We start from the raw sequence: 8,998 nt of genomic DNA, 5'->3' as shown, positions 1-8,998 counted from the left end.
CAGGCATGAAAGTAAATGAGGGAAGCTTGAAAGAAAATAAATATTTATTGCAGGTCAGATTTACATATATACATGAAAGTACATACGCAAAAATGCAAATGGAGTTACTATCAGTGCCTATAGAGGCAAATGCTTACATTGCAAATATCTAATTAAACAGCTGTATGGCACTGTGTTTTATCAGAGCAGTAATGGTGTCTGTCTGCTAGGGCTGCCCAATTGTGTCAGCCTTTTTATTCTTAAGGAAAAATGTCCTGCTACTAGTGTTACCACTACAACAGTGAGTATCCTGGTACATATACAATCATATATGATTTCTTGTTTGAAATGCTGAGAACAATTATATGCAAAAGTTCTGATCAAATAGAAAGTGAGCAAGCCCATAAAACTAGTGGCGTGCAAATAAAGGATTATTACAGAGTACTCCAATTTTAAACAAGTAGTGGGAAGTATTTCATTTCTACTCATCATTTTTGATGCTGTTTGTGTTCTTAAGGCCTATTTAATTAAAGAAGAGCTTGTGGCTCCTTTAGGAAAATAAAATAACTCCACCCAGAGAGGTGTATTGTATTCTATTCTAATTCTGTCAGCTCCTTGCTTTTTTTCCTTTTGATTACAGGGCATGTTTGCAATGTGATGTAGTTTAGCAGTATTATTTAAAATATGGCTATTAAGCTTACCTACCGTTCTGAAAGCTAGGCAAACCTCAGATCATCCAGAATGCTTGCCCATCCAAACCTTAGTCAGTGACAGATTAGCTTAGCAAAGGGCCTTGCCTGGCTGTCCCAGCTGGCTTCTATACTCATTTCAAAAATATGTTTTCATCAAAAGCTCTTCAGCTGACAGCTGAGTTGGGGGGCAAATAAAACAGAAAAACTCTTGGCAATTTAATTTTTCAATGAAAGCTTTGACAAAAAAAAAAATATTTTTTTTTTCATTATTAAATCGTGCTCATCTTCAGCATTATTTTCTGAGTAAGTCTTAAAGGAACCTCTAGCTTTTACCTGAATTCCAGCTTGGAAACCGCCAACATTTCAGAGCTCAAGGGAATTTACAGCTGGCCCTGAGGAGACTCCAGCCTGCACACAGGGCTGGCTAAAGTGGGTCACCACAGCATGAGGTATGTCTGGGCTGTCCATGTACACGGATGGTGAGTTAGTGGCTGGAGTTGTGGGACAAGGGCTCAGAGTGGTGGGTACTTTAAAACCAGTGCTGCCAAGGGCTGCAGTCATTGAATTATAGAATAATTTAGGTTGGATGGGATCTCTGGATGTCATCTACTTCAACCCCTTGCTTAAAGCTGGGTTAAACTTGTAAAACACCTTCATCACTTTCTTTATTATCTGACCTAATTTCAAAATTATCTCAACTTTCATCCAAGAGTATAGATGGACTTTTGAAAACAAAGTTTTATACTCATTTTGCAAAAGGGCCAGCTGACATAAGCCACTGCAAAGCTACTGGCTGAGACAGATCCTCAGAATTCCTGTGTCTCGGTCTCTCAGCTTTCGGCTTTCCATGCTAGGCAACTGCCTGCCTACAGTACAATTGGTTATTATTTACATGAAGGCACAAGATCCTTCTAATAAAATGCCCATCAAAGCATCAAAGTGGTCATCAGTGTGGGCTCATTTTTTCTCTTAGTATCATTCAGAGTTGTATAGACGTGTTTCTCGCAGGCAGAATTTAACCTTTGCTGCACAAATTAGCAGAGGTTGGTTATTAAAGCAACGTGGTTTGAAATTGCTTTGGTAGTTGCTAAGCACATCTGTGATTACGTCAATTTAGGTTTACCTCAAGATACAAAGCTTCAAGTGAAATGTTAGAGAAGCAAGGAAAAATCATGCTTTCACATCTAAATGACATATGCTAGACAACCAAAATAAACCCCTCTATGTCGTTATATTCTGGGCTGCCCTTATTTTGCAGCTCTGCTTGTACTGGATTGAGGTCTACAGTTGCTGACCACTGCTTTGATTATCTCACTGTAGCACATAATGCTTCATACCCGGAGAATGTATTCTAGCAAGCTCCTAAATTGTATTTGGACAAAGAATAATTGAACACTGGACAGAATAACAAATGCTATGGTCAAGCTTGCTTCATGGGTTTATCGTGTTGTATTAACATGATAGAAATATGAATACTTAAATCTTATCTCAGGTATAGTTTATAACTGCATTAATCATTTACTGTATTATATATTTTTCATGTCACTAAGATTGTGAGGAAAAGATTCAATTTTCCCAGTGCAGTCAGTTGAATGTGGTTTAGATAAGTTAAAGGCATTGCATTAAACTGTTTCAGCATGGCTTTCTCTTATAGATCCTATAAAAGGATGGGGAACATATATCAAACAGTAATAACTGGTATATTTTACTTTTTAAAAAAAAGTCATATAGCAGTGCATTTTCCATTTTCATTAAAATCAGATAAATGAAGTTACTAAGTTTGCCACTTACAGGTAAATGTATTCAAATTGACACAGGCATTTCTACCTGCTGTATTTGCTTGAAATTGTTAAGGGGAAATGCCCTTCTATCAATTAAAGTAGCAGTTTGGTAGACACTGAAATTATCCAGGGATACCATAAAGAGCAACAACAAATACCCACAATATACCTAGAGGTGTTTCACTTTCCTCGTATTTACTGGTGATGTGGAATACGAACCTTCCAAAAAAAAAAAAAAAAAAGAGTGGCTCACCAGCATGTGTCTCTGAGATTTCAGCACACCACAAAGCACTCCCATTTTACTCCACATAAAAAAGGAATATGTACCAGCATATGCATTATGCACTGCTAACTGCCTTTTTAGATCATTATATGAACATTGCACATTCATTGCCCATGAATTATACGTAGATTCTAATTTGCAAGAGAGATACTGATTCATATCCTTGAAATCAAGAGGTGGCCAAAGGAAAAACGGGGGATGCCAAGGCAAGGGATGCCAGGGGGGCTGCGCCAACGGCTGCAGGCTGAGTGCAGGCGAGGTGGTGTGGCTGCCGACCTCAATGGGAAAAACAGTGAGTGGAGCAGGTAGCGGTATTTACTTGTCTGTAGGAGTGCTCCATCAGTTTGGGGGAGTTTTGGACAAATGGGTGAGTATCGGGTGGTTAAGTACTTTTGCGCTGCCCCTTACTGGCATGTAATATATGGCCACTGGGGCTCACACCATGAGCAGCTGCTTCTGTTGGGGAAGAGATGCAGGGAATGGTGTCTGGCTGGGCTTCGGTCTGGTCAGGACCAGGGCTGGCTGGGGATCGGGTCCAGCACCGTGCCCAGGACTGCCTAGGTGCAGTACAGCACCCTGAGGGTGGCACGAGCGCCGGGCAGGGCGGGCACCAGCGGGTCCTGGGGCGGCTGTGCCATGCAGGTACTTGGGTCCCCTGTGCAGGGTGTGGGGTTTGTAGCAACAGCACAGATATACCGTGACTGGAGGTGAATTAATTGTTTCAGCAAATTTTCATAGTTGCTCATAACCGCGTTTTGGAAAGTCCCATTTAATAACAAAAAACGAAACAAACAAAATTATACTGCTATAGCTGTCATGCTTTGCTATCGTTCATTATTATTTTTTAATATATATAGATAAAACTGTTCAAAAGTTTTGTACCTGGAAAGCCAATTGAAATACCAGGATCCTTATGCCACGACCGTTCTTTTGCTACAAAATTCTCTGCACTTGTTTGTATTTATCTGTTGCACTTCAACATCATGCTCCGTTTGCTTTATGACTTTAAAAATAAATAGGATACTTTAAATATGTTGTACAATAATAACTTATTTTCTGGTCAGATATCCTCTAATTGAGATCAGCTGAAATAATCTTAATGAAGTTGTACAATATGGAAGATTCCCTGCTATGGAGGATTTATTCGCCTAAACTGTAAGTGGTGAGTGAAGCGTTTGCCAGCTCTCAATTAGTAGTTCCTATGTCATTGCTGGATTTTTAGAGGGTTTTCCTTAAACTGCTTTGAATTATGGTGTCACAAAATGCTAAATCAATTACATATGTGTCCTTGTATCTACCCCATAAGAATACCTGCCATGATTTTTTTATGGTCCTTTTAGACTTCTTGTTTACTTCCATGAAGTGAAGTAAAGGTCATAACACAGTGCAACTTATTCCTTAAAGTTTAGAAAAAAATCAAAACAGCAGGCCGTATAATAGAAAGGTGAGATTCAAAGACACAAATCACTTCACAGTCACAAAAATTGCCAAAAAATAGCAGCTTGCAGCTGTGCACAGCAGGGACAGAAAACATTAAACACATGTTAAATAACAAATAGGAGACTTAAATATAGCTAAAAGTGGACCTTATTCTGAATAAATCATGTAAACTGCATCTTAATGGTTCTAAGGAATGTAATGGATCATGTGAAATATGCTAAATTTGTATTGTTAAAAAAATCAATAGTTAACCCCATCCCTTTTAAAAAGGGGACTGTTGAGTCCATGAGTAAATATTTTGTCTTTCATTTTCCTTCTCTATGTACAGCCAGATTTGTGAAATTTCATTTCAGTTAAGGGCAAAGCAGGACTTGCATTCAAAGCAGTTTGGGTTTTGGGTATGATACTATTTAACATTCTCTTTACAGAGGCTGGACTTTTAATGAAATTGTCCTTTTCCCCTTTCTTCTGTTACAAATGCAAAGAATGTGGATTATCCCATTTTTTTATATACTCCTGGTAAAGTGTTTGAATTGGGCTATCCAACATGCTGCATTCATTTGTGGTGCCTGTGAAAGGGCAGCCATTGCTCAATGGGCACAGCGAGCCTCATCCCATCCTTTCTACCGTCTGGGAATGAGCGACTGAGCGCGAGGGGGAGAGGAGGGGAAAAAAGGCTCTCTTCTTTTTATGAGAAGCATGAAAAATAAATCACCAGTTTGAGCATTCAAATCAATCCTGCTGGCAACTATCTTTCCCTTGAAATGTTTGTTGCCTGTATATTTCTGCCTTCTGAATATTTTCAAGCCTTTTTGCCTGCCTTCCTCACCGAGGGTCACGTTTTAGTTTCGCTGTATATATCTTTTTTGAGATTAATGTACCTTAATGACATCATTGTGTGCGATGATGGGAAGGTCCCCAAGTTTGCTTTTCTTCCCATCTCAGTTGCACTTCTGAACAAATCAGCTCTTGGGCTTTGATGTTTTTTCCTTTAGGGCTATCTTTCTTATAGGCAATATAGCTTACCTATACATTTAGCGAGTCTGCAGTCTCTCATTAGATGCATTTTTGTCATCAATAATAAGTTCCTAAGGAGCCTAATACGAGGGGTAACGGATACGGTGTGGAATGGAGCCATTGTTTGATAATGCAATATCTCTCATAACAATGTAAATAAGAGACTGAATACATTTCAAGGCTCCTTTGTGCTCCACGTTATTAGATAGTGCTCTATTTTCAATCTGAATATTCAAAATATGCTCCTAGAGTGCAGCATCGAAGTAAGTGGCTTTGAGGATATTTTTTTTTTTAAGTGGAAAGAAAAAAAAAAAAAAGAAAAAATGAGGAGTGTTCTAATGAGGAACAGTTGAGTACTATGATTTAACATACTTCTGAGGTTTCTATCAGCCTGGAGCCGTTCTTTCTTGGCTTGTACACAGTGCATTTACATGGAGCTCTGTTTGGATGAGTGCCTTCCAAAGTACTAAATGCTCTAATGTACTGAAAAGCGATAAATATGGAAAATGCACACATGCATACACACACACACATACACGAAGTGCAGATACATATGCAAACACATACACACACACCCCTACACTCCTTACAGAGAAACTCACCCTCCCCCATACAGATGTTTTCATCTCCTTGATGGATGGATGGGTGAATTTTTGAAGGCAAAAATAATAAAATAGTATGTATTTTATTTATTTATTACCTGGCATTGCATAATACTGAAGTACTGCTTGAAGGGATGTGCTCCCACCCCTGCAGTGTGGCACCAAAGAATAAGACTAGTTAAAGGGGAAGAAAAACGAGGGGAAAAATCCCATAGAATAAAACCTGTACAAGTATTGTCACTTCTTCCCTGACCTGCCTGTACTCTGCTAACCTGAAAATGAGGGAAGGAAGGGTCTGGGTTTAAGCAGCACAACAAGCTGTGTTGCTGGATGTCAGGTACTGTAAATGCAGACAATAAGCTCTGGAAAGCATGTCACTGTTTACCAAAGGGCTCTTTGCAGTGACCTTACAAGCTAACAACAGTGATGGGAGTAGAAATGGTAATTGTCATTTTTATAGCATAGTCTTTTCTAATTTCTTTCAGTTCGTTCCTAAAAAAAAAACAAAACAAAAACAAAAAAACACAAAAAAACCCAACAAAACAACTTAGACCACAAAAAAGAGAAATAAAATCGTGAAAACAAAGCTGAATAGGTTAATGAAATGACAATAGAAAAGAGTCCTTAATGGGGATACAATTGCTGCCTGAAATATTTATTACTTACATTTATTTAGATCCTTCATGAAAAAATGTGTCTGTTTTCCTATACTTTGATTTTTGCTCTGAAGTTTCGAGGAGTTTTTGTGCTTTTTCATCTAATATTCCTCCTCTAACTCTCCCAACGTGATTCATTTCTTTAAGATCTTGTTTTATTTTTAAGTCATCAATTACTCAAACTTTGTTGGCCTATCTATTCTCTGCCATCTGGACCCCATACCTTATTTTAAAGCATGTTCAAATAATGACAACCTTCTTTTCTCAATTAATTTATGGGCTGTGGGGACCATTTTTCATTTGTTATCATGCACTTCCATTTGATCTCTCATATCTTTCTTCTGCATCTGCAACCATAGTGTATAAATCTTCCTCTCAAGCATTGTCATGGTGCCCAAGATATATAGGTGTAACTCCCTATTAGTTCCACAAAACCGACCTTAATTTCTAAAAATGGTATCAGATGCGAATAAAGTTTGGTAAGATGATTTGTTTTGATTTACTTTGTACCACTTATCTCGGAGTTTTCTTCCTACTTTTCTTTTATCTAATTTAGACAGTATAGTCTTGCAAGCCCAGTTGCATGTTTATCCATTACCTCCCTGCCAATGCTGCTCCTTAGAGAGATGGTGCTGTAAGATTTTGGATGCTAAGAATAATAAAATGGCATTTTTCAGTAACCTGTAGTAAGTATGCAATTTCTTCTTGCATTTAAAAATGGTAATTTTGTTTCCAATGAAATACAGGGATTTTGTAGGTCTGATTGAGGTGACATCAGTCTGGTAAAATGAACAGAAACAGACAAATCCAAATAGCTTTCATTTTATTCTGCTGTGTTGACAAATGATAAGACTTAAAAATCCAATTCTCCCACCGAGCACTTAGAGGAAGCTGGTTTGGACTGCTGAAGGGCTGTGGCTCACAAAACAAAAACCTCTCTTTTTTGTTATTGGGGGCGGGGGGCAGAGTATGCATACACACACACACACACACACACACACGTGTGTGTGTGTGTGTGTGTGTGTGTGTGTATGTGTATTTTGTTTTACATAAACAGACTTCAGTCCAAACTAAGGGTTGCTAATTAAGCAAAAACCATGACCAGATGTTTATTAACACCTCTCAGGTTCATGGGATTTGGATAGTGTGCAGTTTTCATGGACTAATTTGAGAAGGGAAACACCTTTATTGGAATAATGGCCAATTATAATTGCCGCCTATGCCTATTTTTCTTTTATCTGGTGTACAGGGGGGAAAAAATAAGCCCAACCTATCATCCTCATACTGTTGATATTAATTCTGCACATTATTGGGTACATATTATTAATAATAAATACATAATAATGTACAGATGAAAAATTCCTCAGCCATTTACTTTACAACAACTTTTCTGTACGTGTTTTTATTAGTTTATCACATGCCAACGTTGTTAACCTATTTATATGTAGCCTGCCACTAGGTTTGCCTCTGCCAAAGCAACGATGCGTCACTTTGATGCCAAAAAGCACTGAAACAGGAAGAGTTGCTGTTGGGTCCCAGCATGGTGACTTCATCACAGGCCTCAGCTTCAAACTGTGGAGTAATAAAACTGAATAGCACAATATAAAACTCCATGTTTCATAAGACAAATATTGCTTTACGCATTCATGTCCCTTGTACTATGTTAACTGTAGGAAGAAATGGAATACAGTTTTAGTGACCCCCTGGGACCTATAAAGGCTATTTCTGAGTCTGAATCTTGCTGTTTAATTTAATCATTTATTATATTAATATTCAAATGGGCTGCATCTTATTAGCTACTGCAAAGATGTTAGTATGTCTGAAATAAATACCTAATTATGCTTTTGAAGAGAGAGGTTCTAAAGACTTTTGTACATTTGTGCTAATAGAACAGTTCATTTGCAGATTTTTTCTGCAGAAATCAGCAGTCTGAACATTTTGTTTTTTCCCCTCCTTACTTTGAATAAAATAAGAACACAGATCAAATATACCATTGTGGTGCCTAAATAGCACATACGAGTTTTCCCCTTTGTGCTGTGAGACTTCATTCTCCAAGCGAGTGAGTTATACAGTAGCAAACTGACCAGTGCCCTCAGCTTCTAGCTCAATAACACATTAATAAAAATAACTGCTTTAACCAAATGACCATGAAATTAAGTATGTTCTTATTCAAATTAAACAAATAGATATGCTTTTGAAAAAACATTTTTGAGCCTGACATGGTCATGTTTAAAATACATTGACGTTTTATTGTTTTAAAAGCCCATTATTATTTTTTCCCTGAGTGCAAACTAGAAAAGATGAGGACTTTGAATTTCATGTCTTCAAACAATAGACAGCAGCTTCCTGCAAAAACACATGTTGTGGTTCTACATCAGGTAGGTAGCAGGATGCAGGGATGTGGAGGAAAACCATCCGTGGATTTCCAGTGCCAGCACATCTGCAGGATCTCCAGAAAAAAAACCTTTCACTAAGTCTGCATAAGGATGTCTTGAACTGCAAATACTGTGTATGTAAATGGTACTAACACATTTTAAACTAAATATGC

The sequence above is a fragment of the Falco cherrug genome, chromosome 14, assembly GCF_023634085.1.
Source record: "Falco cherrug isolate bFalChe1 chromosome 14, bFalChe1.pri, whole genome shotgun sequence".
NCBI lineage: Eukaryota > Metazoa > Chordata > Aves > Falconiformes > Falconidae > Falco > Falco cherrug.
Note: the sequence above shows the minus strand (reverse complement) of the source record.